This window comes from Bos mutus, chromosome 8 (assembly GCF_027580195.1).
Source record: "Bos mutus isolate GX-2022 chromosome 8, NWIPB_WYAK_1.1, whole genome shotgun sequence".
In the NCBI taxonomy this organism is placed as follows: Eukaryota; Metazoa; Chordata; class Mammalia; order Artiodactyla; family Bovidae; genus Bos; species Bos mutus.
Window position 1 is genome coordinate 26,040,137 of NC_091624.1, and position 22,394 is coordinate 26,062,530.

Sequence of the window (22,394 nt, forward strand, 5' to 3'; positions counted from 1 at the left end):
AAATTCATATGACTTGCTTTATGATTTTAATTGCTTTATCAACCTGGAACCAAGCCTGCAATATCTCCAAGGGGCCCTGTACTACAAAGTGATGATTCAAGCTGCTGTGGACAAGCTATTGTGAATGAAGCCACATTCACATACAGTTCTTTGTGTGGACATTCGTCTTCATTTATGTTGGATAAATATCTAGAAGTGGAAAAATTGGGCCATACGAGAGATATATTAAGAAACTGTCAGCAATGTTGGCACCATTTTGCATTCTGACCAAGACTGTCTTAATTTTATCCATCCTAGTGGGTGTGTCGGAGAAGGTGATGGCACCCCACCCCAGTACTCTTGCCTGGAAAACCCCATGGACGGAGGAGCCTGGTAGGCTGCAGTCCATGGGGTCACTAAGAGTCGGACATGACTGAGCGACTTCACATTCACTTTTCACTTTCATGCATTGGAGAAGGAAATGGCAACCCATTCCAGCGTTCTTGCCTGGAGAATCCCAGGGACGGGGGAGCCTGGTGGGCTGCTGTCTATGGGGTCACACAGAGTCGGACACGACTGAAGCGATTTAGCAGCAGCAGCAGCAGCAGTGGGTGTGTAGTGGTATTGCCTTGTAGTTTTGTTTGCATTTCCCAGACTCTTAATGTTGAACATCTTTCTGTGTGTTTATCAGTCATTTATACGTCATTTTTGAAAAAGTGTTCAAATTATTTTCCCATTTATGATTGTACTGTTTGCCCCTTTACTATTGAAATTTATATTCTGTTTGCAAAATATGTTTACAAGTCATGTATTAGATATAGGCCTTGCTAATATTGTCTCCTTTTCTGGACTGGTATCTTCATTTTCTTAATGGTATATTTCAAAGAACAAAAGTTTTAAAATTTGACAAATCTGGCATATCATTTTTAATGGTATATGCTTTTTGTGTTCTATGAAAAATATTTGCTTTTATTGAATTGAGTGGGCATCATTGTTAAAAATTAACTGACCGTCTTTGTTTGAGTCTCTGTTACATCCAGTTGGTGGGTATCTTCATTCTGGCTTTAATGCCATACCACTTGCTTACTGCAGCTTTGTAGGAATTCATAACTCAAATACTACCTTTCTTCCAACTTTGAAAAACATTGCTTTGACCATTCTAGGTCCTCTGTATTTTCAAGGAAATTTTAGAATTAGCTTTGCTATATCTACACAAAACCCTGCAGCAATTTTGACTGGAGTCACATTGAAGTTGTAGATAACTTGAGGAGAATTGATGCCTCAGCATTACTGAGAATTCCAATCCATGAACATGGTACATCTCTCCATGAATTCAGATCATTTTAAATGTTCCTCTCAGCAATGTTCTGCTGCTTTCTATGAACAGGATCTGTATATCTTTTGTTAAATGCATTTTAAGTATTCTATTTGATATTACAAATGAAACTTTTAAATAAACATAATTTCCAGTTGCTTGCTGTTAATATATACATAGGCAATTAATTTTTTACATTAACATGTATCCTGCAACTAATACAAGTGGGTTTGTAGATTTATTGATATTTCTACATAAACAACCATGCCACATTCAAATACAGTTTTATTTCTTCCCCACCAGTTTATGTCTTTCACATCTTCTTCTTGTTTTACTGCCATAGCTAGATTCTCAGTGCAATGCTGACCACAAATGCTGAGAGAAAACGTGCTTCCTTATCTTGCTCCTGATCTTAGAGAGAAAGTACTCAGTATTTCAACAGTATAGACAGTACTGTGTTAGCCCTAGGTTTCTCACAGATGTCCTTTATCAGATGAAAAGTCCCTTTCTCTGCTTAGTTTTCTGAAGAAAGAAGCAATCATAGTAAGAGATTTACCATTCATTTCTCAGCAATTTATTTTACTTATTTATGGCTGTGCTGGGTCTTCATTGCTTTGCATGGACTTCCTCTGGTTGCAGAGAGCAGGGGTTATTCTTTCTTGGAGTGTGCAGGCTTCTCACTGCGATGGCTTCTCTTATGGAGCACAGGCTTCAGTGCTTGCAGCATATGGACTCAGGGGTTGCAGTGTATGGGCTTACTTGCTCCATGGCATGTGGGATCTTCCCAGATCAGGGATTGAACTCATGTCTCCTGCATTGGCAGGCAGATCCTTTCCCACTGCACCACCAGGGAAGTCCTCTTGGCGACTTATTGATCAATTAGAAAAAACATCAGGAGATACAGAGAGGAGCTGAACATCATTATTTATTTTAACCTAATTTCTATTTATACATCATTAGATAGTCTTTTCAAATACACATAGAAAATTACACATAATGTAAATTTCAGAAAAAAAAATTAAAGGATCTGAAAATATACGAAGCAAATTCTCTTACTACAAAGTAATTAAATTAGAAATCAAAACCAATAAGATAAATAAGGAAACCTCTAATATTTAGAAATTAAACTACCCACTTCTAAATCATTCATGTTGCAGAAAAAGAAATCAGAAATAATTCAGAAAATATTTCAAACTGAATGATAGTGAAAAAACAGCATATTAAAAATGTACAGCATACAGCTCAAGCAGTGGCTAAAGGGAAGTTTCAGCTTTAAAATACATATGTTAGGAAAGAAGAAATGTCCACCCCAAGAAACTTAAAAAAAAAAAAAGGAAGAGCAAAGTAAACCCAAAGTAAGTGGAAGGAAAGAAGTAATAAAGAGCAGAAATCAACAAAATAGAAAATAAACACTGCCAAGAAATTGCAAAGCTAAATCCTAGTCTTTAAAAACAACAAAATAGATAAACTCAATTAAAAATTCATAACAGAACATCTCATCAATATCAAGAATGAAAGATTGGTAATCATTTTAGATATTCTAGATATTAGAAGGATAAGAAGCCAATTGTTTTTTTAACGTTTATGTATTTGGCTGCATCGGGTCTCAGTTGCAGTACACGGGATGTTTCGTTGCAGCGTGCGGCCTTCTCTAGCTGTGATACGTCCTAGTTTCTCTGCGGCATGCGGGATCTTTGTTTCCTGCCCAGGGAAACAATCTGCATCTCCTGCATTGGAAGACAGATTCTTAACCACTGACTATCAAGATGTCTCTAAGCCAATTTTGTAAACAACTGTATGCTATCACTTCAGCAACTGAATAAAATGGGCAAATTGCTTGAAAACTACAGCTTACCAAAATTTACACAAGGTGAAGGAGAAAATGGGAATCGCCCTATATTTACAAAAGAAGTTGAGTTTGTCATCACAAACCTCCCCACCAAGGAAACTCCAGACCCAGACTCCAAACAAAACCCACCAGGTTTCATAAGAGAACCCTGTCAAATATTCAAGAAAGTAACAACATCAATAGTGCACAAACTCTTTCAGGAAATAGGAGGCGGAAGGAACACTTCCCGACATGTTTTCTGAGTAAAGCATGACATCAGCACTGTAGCATAACAAAATATGACCTCTAAAAAAGGGCATTTTTTAAAGCATCAAGTTAACAAATTAACACTTGCGTGAGAATCTCAGAATCGAAGTCAGCTCCACTGTAACAGAAATGACTAATTCAAGCCACTAAGAACCAACTTCAATTCCCATTGTAATATTAAACTTCATTTCATGATGTCTTTTAAGATCTTGCAGTGTTTGGTAATAAATGATTGCTTCAAAAGAAAGAAAAATGAACTCTGGTCAAAGAAACCCAGAAAACCAAATTACTGGTTTAGCAGAAACCCAAATATAGTACTAGAACCCTGGAAAAATTGTGTGTTTTGAAGGGAATGATATAGGAAAATCCAGGAGGCAAATGGGCCTATGCTCCTTATAACTGGCATGTTCAGCAGAACTTATAAACGTATACATGTGAATTCTTTGAAGAAAGCATTGCAGTTTCTATTTTGACAGATGTTCTTGTGGTTTTTCACTGTGTATCTAAGTGACCTTCCTGCTCAGAAGATCTGTGATAATGAGAAGTGAGAACTTCTTTAGCTAGTTATTAAGAACTAGCATGCTACCTAGAGGATAAAACTGAGTTCAAACAGTGACTCTGACCAAGTGAACACGCCCACGTGTCATTCAACATGGCCAAGCATCCCTCCACAGAATAATTTCATTAGGATTTCCCAGAGAGGGAAATACACACACCTATAGAAAACCAATAGTGACCATATTTCCCAGTTGAAAATTCGGGGTCTACGGTCTGACAAAAGACTTTGTGGCTGGCAGCCTGACAGTACTGGTGGTTTATAAGAACAATATAAAGCTTGTTCGTGATTGAAATAGGAACACAGAGAATCTGGGGCGTTGGGCTGCCAGCATGATTCCGGTGTGGTCTGCAGCCTTGACCCATTAGCAAGCTGCTCATCTTGCTCCGTGACAGGGACGTTGAAAGCAAAGAGTGAGTGTTTAGAACTTTTACAGCAATCTGAACTCTGACCATATCCAATGTGTGCCCATTTTTCAGTAATTCATGCTTATTGGTCTTACAAAAATGCTAGTCCAAAAGAGATTAAGAGATATATGGCAAACCAATTCAATATTGTAAAGTTAAATACAATTTTAAAAAAAGAGAGGTTGAGAACAACCAAAATGATGCAGTCCTTCACCAAAGATTGTGTGTGATGCACTGTCCTAGAAGAGTCTCTAGGAAGTGTGATTTTACAGCTGTCAGTTCTGGTGGGAATTGCAGGTAATTAGCTACTGATAAGTGGCTTTCCCAGTGGCGCATTGGTAAAGAATCCAGCTGCCAATGTAGAGGACACAAGAGATGCTAGTTCAATCCCTGGGTCAGGAAGATCTCCTGGAGAAGGAAATGCCAACCCACTCCAGTATTCTTGCCTGGGAAATCCCATTTCAGAGGAGCCACAGCCCATGGGGTTGCAAAGAGTTGGACATGATTAAGCACAAGCATTAGCTACTGATGAAGGTAGTTCTGATGACACTCAGGGTGTCAAACTTCCTAGTTGATGTTTAAAATAGACATGAATGAGGAATTCCCTGGCAATCCATTGGTTAGACTCCCTTGCATTCACTGCCAAAGACTCAGGTTCAATCCCTGGTCAGGAAACTAAGATCCCGCAATCTGTGCTGCACAGCCTAAATAAATAAATGAATGGATAAGTAAATAGACATGAATGAAGGCAAGATTATCTCTGCTGATCTAGTCACATCCCTCATCTTCCCCTGTGCTTCTGGAGAGAAAAGTGGGGATGGTATCTCGGTCTTTGTGTCTAGAAATGCCAGGTCTGAGACGTGCCTGGCAGCCTGATCCGCATGTGAGATCATTCCTGGAGTGATGACGAAGTGGGAGAAGGATTCTGGCCCCAAACAAGGAGCAGGGACATTCCCACAACTCCCGGGCTGAGAAATTTCTTGCTTCAGAGCAGAAGTCCTGCCCCATAACCACTCCTGAATGTTTTCACAGGGCAGACAGCAGTGTCCTCAGCTGGATGCTGACAGCACAGAGGCTTGGGTCGCCTCACGTCTTACAAGAGTGCTTGAAGCTCCTCCGTTTTTCTGAGTCAGCCCCAAGCTTCGCCTCAGTGTGGTTACTTCCAGAGGCAAACTGGAAATGATGTGGCCATTTCTTCTTCTGCAACCTCCACAGTGAATGTGTTTGAGTCACGTGTCCTGGGATCCCATCATCACTAGTGATCCCTTTATTTTCTTTTAAAAATTTTTATTGGAGTATAATCGCTTTACAGTGTTGTTATAGTTTTTACTGCACAACAAAGTGAATCAGCTATATGCATACATACATCCCCTCCCTCTGGAGCCTCCCTCCCACCCTCCATCCCACCCCTCCAGGTCACCACAGAACGCTGAACAGAGCTTCCTGTGCTGTACAGCGGCTTTCAACTAGCTATTCATTCTACGTATGGTGGTGTATATACGTCAATGCTACCATCCCAGTTCGTCCAACCCTCCTCCCTCTCCCACTGTGTCCACATGTCCATTCTTTGTGTGCAGCTCCATTCCTGTCTTGCAAATAGGTTCATCTGCATCATTTTTCTAGATTCCATTCTATGAGTGCATGCTTAGTCGTGTCTGATTCTGTGCAGCCCCATGGACTGTAGCCCGCCAGGCTCTTCTATCCATGGAATTCTCGAAGCAAGAATACTGAAGTGGATTGCTATCTCCTACTCCAGGGGATCTTCCCGACCCAGAGGTCGAACTCCTGCATCTCCTGCAGTGGCAGGTGGATTCTTTACCACTGTGGCACCTGGGAAGCCCTAGATTCTGAATATATGCATTAATATTCAACATCTGTTTTTCACTTTCTCACTTCACTCTGTATGACAGATTCCTTTAATTTTCCATGTACCAGAGGTTTTATTTTACAAAGTTAACAGTCTGCAACCTGCTTACACTGCTCTGAAGGAGGCTGACCCCATTTACCCTCACATTTTAAGGACAATCAAAAAATTCCAGTGTGATATTTGATCTCATGATAAACCCATCTTGTGGCTCATCAAGTTTGCCTGCAGAAGGTGTGTTTGCCAGGGAACAAGCCGAGTATTGTTTCTGTGGTTTGGCAGGGAAAATTTCTGAGGTGGATGGATTTGGGGATGCAGGGAACAGAGCTCAGGCCATGAGAGGGTCCAGTTGAATGTGAACGGGCACTGGGGAGGCGTCTGGAGCTCAGAGAGGCAAAGCAGCAGCCAGCAGAGGTTTGGACAGCAGCTGGGGCCTGGCCGGAGACTCTGAACATTACACACATGCTTCTCAGCAAGGCCCTGGCTACATGGCTCTGCCCCGCATTCCCATCAGCCTTGGGCTAAACATCCCCCCAGAAGAAGGGAGAGCTGAGCTATTCAGGGTGTGAAGTGGGTAGAGGAATGGAGGCAGCCACCTAACATTGGCCTGTGTCCCTGGGGGCCCACACCTGCTTCGTGCCCCACCTGACACCTGGGATTGACTTGTTACTGCTTCTTCACCTGGATGGGCCTCTCGGACCTGCCAGCATTCTCAGGGTGATGCATGGCCACACCGCAGGCCCATTTCAGGAGATGCAGGCAAGTTCCTGCCACTCTCCTTGGCAGAGGGCCAGATGTCAGGTCAGCCCATAGGGGACCTTGTTTATGACAACCAGTGAGGTACTGGGCAACAGCCCAAGGCTTACAGTTATCTAAGAGCAGTCAGGGATCACATGAGAGTTGCTTGAAATCAACATTATTTGTGTAATGCTATGCAGATAAAATGGGCTTTCCAGCTGGCACTAGTGGTAAAGAACCCACTTGCCAATGCAGGGAGTGCAAGAGACATGAGTTTGATCCCTGGGTCAGGAAGATCCCCTGGAGGAGGCCATGGCAATCCACTCCAGTATTCTTGCCTGGAGAATCCCATGGACAGAGGAGCCTAGCAGGCTACAGTCCAGGAGGGTGCAGAGACTGAGACACGACTGAGCATGCCTGCACACATGCACATAAAGTGAGCCGCCAACTGGAGGACGAGGGTCGCTGGAAGTCTCCAGGGGGTCTCAGACCCTTCCCCGCCAACCGTGCCATCTGAGGACAACTGTGAATTCTCCCACACAGGGGTGACTCTGTCCCTCACCCTGATCCCCAGCCAGCCGCTGGCCCATTCGCCACACAGGGTAGAACAAGCTTTCAGCAGTGGGTGTGCTGGGCTGGGTGGGAACTTTGAAGGTGACAGAGACATGGATTTGTTTAGATGTGGCCCTCAAGGAGCTCAGGGAAATCAATCACTACAGATGGTCACAAAACAAGGGGAGAGTAAGAAGGTCCAAACTAGCAGGCAGGCAGCCCGGGCTGGGCCTCCACGGCTTGTGAAGATCCACAAGGGCAGTTTTCTATGGGTCCAGGGTCGGGTTGGTGAGTTTTATTCTCCCAGCATCTGTCCACTTGGCCCCTCTTTCCAATCATCCCAGCGCCCCCAAGTTCACTGTCCCCCATTAGGCATTTCTCCTCCAATCTCTCTGGCCCTGGACTCCTCACAGCTCCACCTAATCTCCCCAACTCTGCAGGATTTGGGGGAAAGGTCGAGGTAGACATGGCCCACTGCTCTGCACTCTTGCTGGCCCTGCATCCCTCACTCCAGCCTCCCTGGCTGGTATATGGTTCCCCATAAGGACCCACACTCTCTTCAGGGTGGCTGACACAGTATGACTACTAACCAGTGCAGATCTGGCCTGGTCAGCAGTGGCTCTGCTTGGCTCACTCCTTGACTCACCGGGACTGGGCCATGGTGGTGTGCGCTGCCCTCGTTGTCTGGACGCCCCCTCCTACCACCCTTGCCCAGAGAATCAGTACATGTCCATTCAAGGGGTTCCTGCCTGTGGTCAGCTGAACAAGCCCCCAGAACCATCCACTTCTAATCCTGGAACCTGTGAAGTTCATCTCATATGACAAAAGGGACTTTGCTGGTGTGATTAAGGATTTGGGGGTGGGCCCAGTGTAATCATATAGGTCCTTACCCAGGGGGAGACTGACAGCAGAAAGGAAGAGGGTATGATGGTGGGAGAAAAGCCTGGAGTGATGCATACTGAAGATGGAGGAAGGAGCCAAGCGCCAAGGAACACAGGTGGCTTCTAGAAGCTGAAACAACCAAGGAAATGCATTCTTCCCCAGATACCGTGGCTTCAGCCTGGTGAAACTCTTCTGACTTCTAGAAGAGAAAGGGGATAGAACTGTGCTGTTTTAAGCCATACATTGGTGACAATTAGTTACAGCAGCCCAGGAAACTAACACACTGCCCAATCACTACCTTGGAAGGCCTTCCAGCACAGGCTCCGTCAAAGAAGGATGGGGCCTCTCACAACCCCCGTGTCAGTGGCTCCACAGCTCCCCGAAGGCCACAGTGACCACGGCAGTGCTGGGTTTTGCAGACATCTGTGAATTGTTCCCTGAGGATGTGGGGAATTGAATCCCAGCCACATGGTTCAGCAGCAACGCCATCTATAAACATGGCCCCACTTGTGACTGACTGGCTGGCTTGGTGACAAGTACCACCTGCTTGGTCGGAGATAAGGACTGGCTGAGGGAAAGCCCCTGAAGTTCTTCTGGGGTGTTTCAACCTGGAGCTGAGGGTGCAGGGCCAGCCCTCACTGACTAGTGTGAGAGGCAGGCCGGAGAGCCGGGTGCAGGCTCAGGGCTGGTCCCTACAGGCCTCTGGGCAACCCAGACGCCTGGCTTGCCCTTGCCAGACCCAGTGAGTCCAGAGATGCTGGCTGTGTGTGTACACATTCAAAGCAGTGAGAGTGTGATTAGCCATACTTCCTCTTTGGAGCGTCCCTTGGAGAAAGGCAGGAAGGGTGGGCCAGCACCCAGGGGCTGGGCTTCATTCTCTCACCTGAATAGAAAAGAGTTCCAGTGCTTCAGAGGTGCCATCGGCCCATCCTGCCTTGTAGCCTCCAGGTCATCAGGAGGGAAGGACCATCTATCCTCCTGCATACATGTTCTCCATCACAGCCTGGGGGTGGGGGTGGGGGCCATGAAGCAAGCTGGGGACCCCAACCCAAGACTCCACCCAGAGCAGCCACCTCCGGTCTTGGTGCCCACATCTCAGTTCCCACTTTATCTGGGATAGATCATAAATTCCACACAGCAGGCTCTTAAAAAAATTTGTTTACTGATGTAACCTAAATGCCTAAAAACATTATGACACACACACGGATAGGGACTTGGTGATCACTTTTTGGAGGAATGACACGCATGATGGATTTGGTTTGTAAGGATGAGCACTTCAAAAATATTACAATTGGAAACAATGTCAAAGTTCCAAATTTAGAACTCTTCTTTACCTAAATGTGCTAATTTGGCAAATTACAGGCTTGAGTAAATTGTGGATTGTCTGTACATGGGTTTTTGTTGTTGTTTGTAGAAAAAAGGATCAGCTATAAAACAGTGAAGGCCAAAGAATACATTGACACGGTTCAGAATAGTATTTGCACGTTGCACAAGACAAGTGAGAGGCCATCACACAAATAATGATTACAGAAATGCAAATTAAAATAAGGACAGTGCATTTCTCAGTGATTGGGTTGGCAGAGCCCAGGGCTCTGTCCACTCCCATGATGAAGTGGAGAGAGAGGCCTCCACCGTCAGCGGGAATCCAAACCGGCACAAATCTTGGTGAGTGATTAAAATTGTGTATCCCCAACCCAGGCCAAGCCTTGCATGTGTGACAGAGAAACCTCAGAACAACCACATGCCCACCAGGAGAGGAGTGGCAGCCCTGGAGGAAGGCAGACCTCCTGGGAAAAAATTCATGATTATTGTGAGGTGAAAATAAGAGCAAGCTGCAACCCCACATGGAGAGTGTGATGCTATCGCTTGTGGGAAAAAGTGTGTGTGTCCACAGGTCTGTGTGTGTGTCTGCGCATGTATGTGTGAGTGTTCGTGTGCATGTAATTGTGCATATGTGTTTGTCACGTGTGTGTGCATGTGTCTACTTTTTTAACCATAGGGTGCAGTCAGGAATAATGGTGATCATCATAGTTAATTGATTTTCACCCTGTGCCAGGCAACTCTTCTAAGCACTTCACACATATTCATGCATTGAATCCTCCTAACAATCCTACAAGGGGTCTACAATTGTTACCTCCACTTTACAGGCTAGGAAACTGAGGTAGGGACTAGCCACATGACCTGCCTAAGGTCCCATGACCTTGTAGGTGGCAAATCTGAACCCAAGTGACCCGGTTCGAAAACCCAGACCAGAATCACTTTGTTCTGCTGCAAGCCCAAAATATGAAAGGCAGGGCAGGTTACTGAACATTTTAAGGACAATGGATGTTTTTCAGTTTCCTACTGTATTTTAAAATTATTTTTAGATCTAAAGTTATTCCTTTAAAAAAGGAAGAGAGTGACACCTTTTCCCTCGCAGTGCAAGAGTGCTGTGAGATTTCTCCTCCTCCTCCTGAGATGATGTAAGTGTGCTTGATGGAGAAACACGGGTAATATCATGCAGTTATGCAATCAGGTGTACATTTCACATGAATTACAGCGCACCTGGAGACACTGATGAAATGCTGGATGCCTAGAGCTGTCAAATGCGGTTTTTCAAAAAAAGGAATACACCAGCCCACACCCTGACTTCACAACCTATAATTAATTAGGGAAAGAAAGAGAGATCTGTCTGGTTTTGTGACTTCAACTTTCCACCTGAAATATAAAGTTCTAAGAATATCATTTGGCTCTGCTCCTTGCTGCCTTTGCTTCTTGCTCTAACTTCCAGACTTTTTTTACTTCTATTTTCAGTGCTGCTACCAAAATGAGAATGCAAATATATTCTGCATAATTCATAAGCTATACTATGAATGTTCAAGTGCTACTACTCGTGTCACAGCCACAACCGTAAGCACAAGTACATCCAGACAGCTGCTCTGTCTCTCACTCTCGAGCCAGCCAATAGAGCCTGGAGTTAAACCCAAGACTTTTGTCCGCAATTCCGGTCTCAAGTTCTATGTTTACTTAATTAACTAGAAAAGGCTAAGCTGTTCATCTCATGTGTTAAATAAGTGTGAACAACTTTGCTGGTGGAAAGCACAGGAATGTTTGTGCCAGGCTGGTACCCCACATACTGTACCCTTTCCCATTTCTGGTACCAAGTATCTTTCTTGTCTGCAGTTAGGTTTTAAAAAAGTACACATTGATTGAAATTCTAGGCACATGTCCATTCATGAAATCAATGACTGCTATTTGTGGCTTGACCAGGACAATAACTTGTATCCCACCTCCAGAGATCCTGATCTAGTAGCCTAGGTGGGCTCAGGCATGTGGAGTTTAAAAACTTCCTAGAAGACCACAGTAGGGAGTCATGTTTCGAGCTTCCACACAAAGGAGCTCCTTGAATAAATCCCATCCCCAGAAAGAGAAGCGCCAAGGATGTGTGGTTGTGTCCATCAAACACATGCGGCATACACCCCACATGCAAGCTCCCTAGGACAGAACGGACACAAGGGAACTACCATGAACACCAGCTGAGGACCAAAGCGGGTCACAGCAATGTAAACACCGCTGTGTAGGGAGTACTGATCAACATTGGCACATGTTGCTCTTTGTCCAAATATAATCGCATTGAATTCCTGGTCTAGCTCACAGGCTTAGAGTCACTTCCTCTCCCCTTGAAACTGGACTGGCCAGTCTATTGCTCTGACCACAGACTGCAGCAGAAATGACTTGCCGAGATTTTTGCATCCAGTCCTTAAGAAGGTTTGGGCATCTACTTCCTCCCAAGTAGTGTCAGGTCACTGTGCTGCCAGGAGGTCCTGGCTGGAGAAATGAGTGACCAGAGGTCCCAGGAGAGGCTCTGGAGATGGGACACCATTTGGGACATTCCAGTTGGTAGAGCTCTCAGTTGAACACACCCACAGGAGACCACCCAGCTGAAGCCAAGTGGAGAAGAGCTGGCCCTGCAGAGCCCTGTCTGAACACTGATCCACAGAATTCTGAGCAATAAAATATAGTGTAGTGCTGAGCACCAAATATGGAGAAGGTTTGTTACTTGGCAATAACTGAACCACACTAAATCTCCTCTGTATTACTGAGGCTCTGCTAAACTATAGTGCCCGGGACACAGACACACATGTCCCTTGAGGAGGCTTGCAAGGTGGAGGTGTTTGGTCGAGCCAGATGCTGGGACTTTATTCACTGAATGATCTTTTCATGAAATGTCTGCAGTGGTCTGAGGTGACCTGTTCTTACCCAGCCAAGGTGAGGGGCCCGTAGGGACCTAGGGGAAGAAGCTGACACTCCACACTGGATGTGCAGCTCTTTACTGATTACCTGGATCCCAGACCCATTTTCTGTCTTCAGAGGTTGCCCCTTGGAACTCTCATGCCTTGTGAGAGTCAGGTGTAGGTCGGTAAGTGCAGGAGACTGGAGGGCGCATCCTCAGGGCGTGCATGGCTTTCTCTGGTGCCACAATCGGGAGAGGCTAGGGCATCTGAGATGCAGTGATGCAGCTTCCTGCTTCTTTTCCAAGCTGTGATATACCACCCAGATCCCCTTCAAGACAGCAAGGTCTATTCCCCTGTGTAGGGAGGTTTGCACAATTTCACTCACCTCACATGCTAGCAAAGTAATGCTCAAAATTCTCCAAGCGAGGCTTCAATAGAATGTGAACCAAGAACTTCCAGATGTTCAAGCTGGATTTAGAAAAGGCAGAGGAACCAGAGATCAGATTACCAACATCCGTTGGATCATAGAAAGAACAAGAGAATTCCAGAAAAATATCTACTTCTGCTTCATTGACTGCACTAAAGCCTTTGACTGTGTGGATGACAACAAAATGTGTAAAATTCTTAAAGAGATGGGAATACCAGACCACCTTACCTGCCTCCTGAGAAACCTGTATGCAGGTCAAGAATCAACAATTAGAACTAAACATGGAACAATGGGCTGGTTAAAAATTGGGAAAGGAGTACATTAAGGCTGTATATTGTCACCATGCTTATTTAGCTTCTATGAAGAGTACATTATATGAAATGAGAGCTGGATGAATCCCAAGCTCGAATCAAAATTGCCAGGAGCAATATCAATAACCTCAGATATGCAGATGACACCAGCCTAATGGCAGAAAGTGAAGAGAAACTGAAGAGCCTCTTTATGAAGGTGAAAGAGGAAAGTTTACAAGCTGGCTTTAAAACTCAGCATTCAGAAAATGAAGATCATGGCATCTGGTCCTATTCCTTCATAGCAAATAGATGGGGAAACAATGGAAACAGTGACAGACTTTATTTTCTTGGGCTCCAAAATCACTGCAGATGGTGACTGCAGCCATTAAGTTAATAGACATTTGCTTCTTGGAAGAAAAGCTATGACCAAACCTAGACAGCTTATTAAAAAGCAGAGACATTATTTTGCCAATAAAAGTCCATATAGTCAAACTTATGGTTTTTCCAGTAGTGAGAGTTGAACCATATAAAAAAGGTTGAGTGCCGAAGAACTGATGCTTTTGAACTGTGGTGCTGGAGAAGACTCTTGAGAGTCCCTTGGTCTGCAAGGAGATCAAACCAGTCAATCCTAAAGGAAATCAGTCCTGAATACTCATTGGCGGGACTGATGCTGAGGCTAAAGTTCCAAAACTTTGGCCACCTAATGCAAAGAATTGACTCACTGGAAAAAATCCTGATGCTGGGAGATATTGAAGGCAGGAAGAGTAGGGCCCAACAGAGGATGAGATGGTTGGATGGCATCACCTACTCAATGGACATGAGTTTGAGCAAGCTCCAGGAGATGGTGAAGGACAGGGAAGCCTGGCGTGCTGCAGTCCATGGGGTCACAAAGAGTCAGAAGACTGAGTGACTGAACAACAGGGAGGTCCCTGTCCCAAAACCACATCCCTCCAGGCAGCTTTCATCCAATGACTGGTCAGCATAGAGTGGAAAGACTTGAGCCTCTGCCCAAAGTCAGGGATGCTTTGAAGGACCCTCCAACTGGGGGTCGGCTGAGGCCACTGTTGGCATCAGCTCTGTTCCGACCTACCTCTGTCCCACACTGCTCCCTTCCACCAGCTGTCCCCTCCAAGCCCCCCTAATTCAGCTCTCCCCCCAACTCCTCCCTCCAGGCCCATCCCCTCCCTCACCACCTCCGTTCCTCTCTCAGGTGCGGATCCCCTGGATCCATCTGGGTGGGAGCCAGCTCCCGTACATTACAGTGTGTTGCCCCTGCAGTGTGAGGTCATGTTATTATCACCCCCTTTTTACAAGGACAGAAAGAAGGAAGGAAGGGGTGGAGGAGGAAGGAAAAAGAAAAGGAACTGGAGAATCAGAGAGACATGAAACTGACCAAGCCATCCACTGGTAGAAGAGGCAGGTTTAACTTCCATCCCTCTGGTTCCAAAATCCATGTGACCAAGGTGTTTATTTGATTGTAAAGAGAGTGGCTCTTCTTAGCCTGTCAACTGAGGAACAGAGTTGTAACTCTCTGAGGTGAATTTCATTTCTAAAAGTAGAGGAATAAGAAACTAATTTTTAAGTCTTCCTTTTAATGTGTGAGAAGTATGCCTTCTCTCACATGAGTGGAGGAAGCTGTAAGAACCAAATGAACAGAGGCCCACCATGACGATGGAGTTACTGGGAAATGCAGAGAGAGAGAAATGAAACCTTGGGGACAAGCCTGTCACCCCACTCCTGACATCACTCCACAAAGGCTTCTCCTGGATCAAAACCCTCCTCTGCCCCCGAATGATGGATCAGCTCTCTTCCAAAGTAGAAAGATGTATGCTGACAAAACCTTCTTCCCCTGAACCTCACAAAGTCAATTTCCACAGAAGAGCAACAGCAGAAAATAAAATACCACCTACACTCAAAGTAAGAAAGGGGAAACCACACATTAACTTAGAGATAGCCAGTCAGGGCATCTGGGCACAGTGCCCAGCTCTGACTCCTTTGCTTGTACACACAACACACACGCACACCCAATGCATACAACACACGCACAACACAAAACAGAAACAACACATAAAACATACAACAGACAATATACACAACCCATACAGCACACAACACACATACACCCCATCACACATACATAACACAACACATATACCCCACCGTACACAATCCACACAACACATGCAACAAACACACAACACACATAACCCACAAAACAGAGAAACACACCACACAAAGCATACACAACACAACACAAAATATACACAACACACACAAAATAACAGAGAACACACATACAATACACATACACACACTTTTGAGCAATCCAGTGGGAACAAGCAAAGCAGACATGCCCTGACCACCAGAAACGAGGAGATCCCAGGTGGACTGATGGGGCCTCCCAAGGGGCCAACTCAGTGGCCAGGTTGCCCCCCTGGGGTCCCTTTGGTGGGAGGGATGCTGGCAGGTAAAGGTCAGCCACTTAGGGACTTATCCAAGGAGAAGATGAAGGAAAGGAAACACAACCAGAGCCCTGGATGGCCAAGGAGCTAATTCAAGTCAAACACCACATTCGAAGGGTCCCTTTGACCATGGAAGAGTCACAGCTGTAATCAACCTTCAGTGTCCTCTGCCCTTTCCTCCTCCAGCTGGGAAGGGAGTGAGAATAGTGGGTGCAGCCCAGAAACCCACAGTGGACCAGCAAGCTCTCAAGAGGGAAGGCCTAGTCTCTCCCTAAAATGGTGTGCTTCTTTTTTTTTTAACTTTAGTCCGTGCTCTCCAGTATGTGGGATCTTAGTTCTCTGACTAGTGATCGAACCCACACTCCCTGAATCGGCAGCTCAGAGTCTTAATCACTAGACCACCACGGAAGTCCCGAGTGCATACTTTGGATTTTTTAACTCAGCTCAGGTTTGAATGGGTGAAGACAGAGGAGATCCCAACAACAGGCTATTGTGTTTTCTAGCGAAACACTGAGGAGCTTGTGATGACATCTACAGAACATTAGTCAGGGGGAATCTTAATAGCAGCATTTACTGCCACTAGCAAAAGGAAGTCTCCTGGGATACAAGAGAGAAATTGGTGAGCCCAGGGCTTCCCCAGTAGCTCAATGGTAAAGAATTTGCAAGCAATGCAGAAGCTGCAGGAGCTGCGGGTTCAATTCTTTGGTCTGGAAGATCTCCTGGAGGAAGGCATGGCAAATTCAGTTCAGTTCAGTTCAGTCACTCAGTTGTGTCCGACTCTTGGTGACCCCATGGACTGCAGTACACCAGGCTTCCCTGTCCATCACCAACTCCCGAAGCTTGCTCAAACTCATGTCCTTCAAGTCGGAGACGCCATCCAACCATCTCATTCTTTGTCATCCCTTTCTCCTCCCACCTTCAATCTTTCCCAGCATCAAGGTCTTTGCCAGTGAATCAGTTCTTCACATCAGGTGGTCAAAGTATTGCAGTTTCAGCTTCGGCATCAGTCCTTCCAATGAATATTCAGGACTGATTTCCTTTAGGATTCACTGGTTGGATCTCCTTGCAGTCCAAGGGACTCTCAAGAGTCTTCTCCAACACCACAGTTCAAAAATATCAATTCTTCAGTGCTCAGCTTTCTTTATAGTCCAACTCTCATATCCATACATGACTACTGGAAAAACCATTGCTTTGACTAGATGGACGTTTGTTGACGAAGTAATGTCTCTGCTTTTTAATAAGCTGTCTAGGTTTGTCATAGCTTTTCTTCCAAGGAGCAAACATCTTTTCATTTCATGGCTGCAGTCACCATTTGCAGTGATTTTGGAGCCCCCCAAAATAAAGTCTGTCACTGTTTCCATTGTTTCCCCATCTATTTGCCATGAAGTGATGGGATCAGATGCCATGATCTTAGTTTTCTGAATGAAGAGTTTTAAGCCAATTTTTTCACTCTCCTCTTTCACTTTCATCAAGAGGTTCTTTAGTTCCTCTTGACTTTTTGCCATTAGGGTGGTGTCATCTGCATATCTGAGGTTATTAATATTTCTCCTGGCAATCTTGATTCCAGCTTGTGCTTCATCCAGCCCAGCATTTTGCATGAGGTACTCTGCATAGAAGTTAAATAAGCAGGGTGACAGCCTTGACGTACACCTTTCCTGATCTGGAACTAGTCTGTTGTTCCGTGTCCAGTTCTGTTTCTTGACCTGCATACAGATTTCTCAGGAGGCAGGCAAGGTGATCTGGTATTCCCATCTATTTCAGAATTTTCCACAGTTTGTTGTGATCCACATAGTCAAAGGCTTTGGCATAGTCAATAAAGCAGAAGTAGATGTTTTTCTGGAACTCTCTTGCTTTTTCTATGATCCAGTGGATGTTGGCAATTTGATCTCTGGTTCCTCTGCCTTTTCTAAATCCAGCTTGAACATCAGGAAGTTCGTGGTTCACATACTGTTGAAGCCTGGCTTAGAGAATTTTGAGCATTACTTTACTAGCATGTAAGATGAGTGCAATTGTGCAGTAGTTTGAGCATTCTTTGGCATTGCCTTTCTTTGGGATTGGAATGAAAACTGACCTTTTGCAGTCCTGTGGCCACTGTTGAGTTTTCCAAATCTGCTGGCATATTGAGTGCAGCACTTTCACAGCATCATCTTCTATGATTTGAAATAGCTCAACTGGAATTCCATCACCTCCACTAGCTTTGTTCATAGTGATGCTTCCTAAGGCCCGCTTGACTTCACATTCCAAGATGTCTGGCTCTAGGTGAGTCATCACACTATTGTGATTATCTGGGTCATGAAGATCTTTTTTGTGTAATTCTTTTGTTTATTCTTGCCACCTCTTCTAAATATCTTCTTCTTCTCTTAGGTCCATACTGTTTCTGTCCTTTATTTGCCCATCTTTGCATGAACTATTCCCTTGGTATCTCTAATTTTCTTGAAGAGGTCTCTAGTCTTTCCCATTCTATTGTCTTCCTCTATTCCTTTGCACTGATCACTGAGAAAGGCTTTCTTATCTGGGCATGGCAACCCACTCCAGTATTCTCGCCTGGAGAATCCCATGGACAGAGGATCCTGGTGGGCTACAGTCCATGGGGTTGCAAAGAATAGGAAACAAGTGGAGTGACTTTTCACAGCACAGCATTGTGTTGTGGTGAGCAGAATACTGTCCCCCTCAAAGATGTCTGTGTCCTAAGCTCTGGAACCTATAAATACGTTAGGCTACATGACAAAGGACGATTAGGGTAGAAGGTGAAATGCAGGAAATTAAAATGAAGGATGCTAAGCAGCTGACCTTAAAATAGGGAGATTTTCCTGGACAGCTGAGTGCATCCAACATGGTCTCAGGTCCCAGCTGTGGGTGAGGACACGAGAGACCAGAAGTGTGGGAAAAGAACTTGACAGCAACTTGCTGTTGCTACTCTGAAGGAGTGAGGACATGATCACAGGGATGCAAATGACCAGCAGCTGGAAAGGCTCCCCTGCAGCCTCCAGACAGAACCACCACACTGACTCCTTGCTCTGAGCCCCAAGAGACCCATGTCAACCTTCTGAACTACTGAAGTGTGAGATAACAGAAGAATGTTGTCTGAAGTCACCAGGTTTGTGATGATTTTCTACAGCCACAGTAGGAAACTAACGTGTGTATGTTAGTCGCTCAGGTGTGTCCGACTCTTTGCAATCCCATGGGCTGTAATCTGCCAGGCTCCCCTGTCTATGGCATTCTCCAGGCAAGAATACTGGAGTAGGTTGCCATTCCCTTCTCCAGGGGATCTTCCCAACCCAGGGATTGAACCTGGGTGTCGAGCATTGCAGGCAAATTCTTTACCATCTAAGCCACCAGGGAAGCCCTAGAAAACTAATACAATTGCAGAAAAATTAGGAAAGGTATTATATTGCATGAAAATTGAACCATATTACATGGACTGAATTGTAACCTTTTTTTTTTTTTTTTTCATATAACAGCACACAGAAAATGTTCTTCTTTGACAATCATATACACACTTCTACAAACAACACAGTCTCAGTACATGGAGTACATGTGTTAAAATGTATTTGTTCCACCCCTATTGTTATGGTTGTTTGTTTCAGAGGTTAACCGTCTGTGTGCACACCCTTGATTAGTATTTCAAGACAAATCCCTAGAACTTCAACTGCTTTGACAAAGAATGAGAACTTTCTTTTTAAATGTGTGGCTTTGGATTTCCAGCATCATTGCTATGACACACCACCCCTCCTTTGGCCCCAGATCCTTGCTGACACAGGGCATTGACCATATATCTTCTTGATCGTTTCTTCTGAGAGGTACTCCCTCCACCTCCTTCCTTTACTGCCAGACACTTTCTCTCGGGATCACATCGCCAGAGGCTGTGACTGGGTGAGCTGGATGCATGGCTCTCTGGACTACAGGTAGCAGCCCAAGGGTAGGACAGACGTTCTTCCAAGGTTTAAAGACCATAAAGTTCCATTGATCTGCTCCACTTAATTTTTGAGGTACTTTGTCCTTTCTATTCCTCTTAAAACTTTATTTTTCTTTCAAGAAAATTTGGGACCTAGACCAGTCACTGGCAACCTTTCAAACTACTTTGAAATTGTCAAAATCCTTTGATTCTTCCATGTGCTTTTAGCTGGAAGAAAGACTGTTAAGAATTGTCATGCAGTGTCCAAAACACACATATATTCACCATGGTCTTTCTTAGTGTCACTCGCTAGAAGCCAGGCATGCACAGAGCACCCTTTACTGTCCATAGGAACCTGGAGCCTCTGGTTGGCAAATGGACTGATGCTCCCTCCGAAAAAGTCTGTGCATAGAGGGGAGGTGTGTGGGCTTCCAACCCAGCTCAGCCTGGGAAAATGGCTAGTGGTGAGTCTAGCTTCTCCAACTCAGCACACACAGGCTAAATTAACTCATGGTTAATGAGATCGTTCCATCAAAACAGTTCATCAAACAGAAACTGGCTGGGCAGATTCCCAGAGCCTCCAACACTGTCCAAGACTGACCATCACCTGAGCGCTCTTGGGTGGCCTGAGGGAGCCAGCCTGGAGGTTCTTAGAGCCCAGCAGCCCTCTGGCATTCGCCCAGCCCAGCCTCTTTTTCTCCATCCCTTTCACCACCAAGTATCTCCCTAGTCTAACTTTTTCTCCTCTGATATCCCACCTTCTCCATCCCAGGAAAAACTGCTCATCATCTCAGCAGTGTAGGTGTGTGTCTGTGGTTTGTGTGGGAGAGGGGGAGGTGTGGATTGTGTGCCCACGCGACCACGGTGAAGGCTCAGAAGGGTGTGCGGTCCCGAGAGCCTCGGGCCTAGACTGAGTGTGGGTATCACCAGCACAATTCTCCACAAGAAGAAGTGCTGTTTCCAGCTTCATTTTATTTCTCAAATTCAAGCCAGTCCTTTCCAGGATAAACAAGGGCTCCACCTGCCCTCGACTTCTCTAGGTTTTACCCACCCTGTTTAGTATGGGGGGAGCCTCATTTCACAGACAATAATACTGTACCAAATCCCCACAAGTCCAGCGCACATTGCCCACCAGGCAAGACAGCACCAGGTGCTTTGTGAAGAAGGTGAGTGCTTGGCCATCTCCTCAAAGTCCAGTGCTGGGGCCATCACTACCCAAGTCACGACAGGCATCGGACCGCCACCCCGGACCTCATGGCTACCCCATCTCCAAGCCGAGTGCCTTCACCGCACCAAGGGGAAAACTGCTCCCAGCATCAGGCTTCAGGGGGTCTGGCTGACCTTGAAATCCTGCAATAAGCCCCTCCAGGGGCACAGAGCTGGTCCCTCAGGCCCCGTTTTCCAGATGGGCAACCTGTCTCCAGCTTCAAGTGGGGAGGAGGACTCATCAGCTTGAGAGTCTCTAGAACAACAGATGGTAATTTGTTGACACTGAGAGATTTAAGGGGACTCAATTGCAGTCCTACTGAAAAAGCTTTCTCTAAAATAAGAAAGCACACAGATTCCTCAACGCACAGAAATTGCTGACAGCTTTGTTTTCAACCCAGAAGGAGTAAAAAGAAGCTGACAACTTATTTTTGCAGGTTAGGCTCATTCAAGTCTATTTTTAGATCTTTTTCCTAAGTAAGTGCACCAGAATAGCATTCAGTTCGAAAAATCACCATCTGTTCCCGAGCAGTAAGCCCTGTCTGGAGGGTTCTGGGGTAGGCATGCCCGGCTGATCAGAGCCGCTGTCCCTGCAGACTAGAACAAAGGGTATTTTGTGTCCCCAGAGTGGTGCGGAGAGAATACCCCGCAAGAGTCACTGCCGTTGTAAATGTCCATCAAACAACCCCTAATCTATCTTATTTATAAATTGAGCACCACAAAAAATGCCCTCGTCTTTTAAAAAGAAGTTCAAATATTCCCTTGTATTTAAATAGATTTCTTATAAAAAGATCATTCAACCTTATCTCGGTTGTTAAGATAAAAATTAACCTACGGAAAAAGCCAACGCAGGATGCTATAAAAGGCCCCTTCCCCGCCTAGATTTCCGGCTTATGAGAGCCGCTCCCTCCTACCCTGGCCAAGTTCTTTCCCAAAGCCCCACTCAGGAGTGACTCACGCTTTTCTGTGAAAACGCAGTTGGTGCATGAAATAACATCACGACAGTGGGAATCTGACATATGAGTAACAGGCTCTGAGCACCTCCTGGAACTAGCGTCGGCATGTGGCACCCGGGGAGGGCCAGGGTGACGGCAGGCGGTCCCTAGGCCTGCAGACCTGACCAAGCTGGCTGGGCTCTGGCTATTTTTAGCCTCCAGTGGACTTAGTTCCCGCCACCCTTTGGAATAACCTAGCTCTACATGCCATTTTTCTCCTACAAGCCCGAAAAAGCCTGCAAGGAAGGCTGTAGATTTAGTTGGTCAGTACAGCGTGGAAGGTCTGACAACCAAGATGAGAAGCCCCTCCCAGCGAGCACAGGGAAGGGCGGGTTCGGGGACCCCATGGCCACCACACAGTGCCTGTTGCTGTTTCTCAGCACAGGGTGGGCTGAGGGGGTGTGTCTCTCTGCATAGAGACCCCCAAGACCCGAAGATCCGCTCATTATTTTTGGCCTCTCTGAACATTTTCCAAAATCATTATCAAAAGGAACTCATGCTTGCTCACATACACTCC

General features: G+C 45.5%; 1 long non-coding RNA gene across 4 annotated transcripts; it reads right to left on the reverse strand.

Moving 5' to 3' along the window:
- Window positions 1-2,201: 2,201 nt before the first annotated feature.
- LOC138988870 (uncharacterized) lies at window positions 2,202-22,394 on the reverse strand. Of its 4 annotated transcripts, none has more exons than XR_011465066.1 (6): window positions 21,841-22,394; window positions 14,713-14,868; window positions 12,988-13,070; window positions 9,272-9,391; window positions 8,397-8,587; window positions 2,202-3,021 (listed from the first exon to the last, which is right to left on the reverse strand). It is a non-coding gene; the product is annotated as an uncharacterized lncRNA (long non-coding RNA). The 4 variants fall into 4 exon arrangements; XR_011465067.1 differs by lacking the exon at window positions 14,713-14,868 and adding an exon at window positions 21,018-21,138 and having other exon boundaries at window positions 21,841-21,974; XR_011465064.1 differs by lacking the exon at window positions 14,713-14,868 and having other exon boundaries at window positions 21,841-21,984.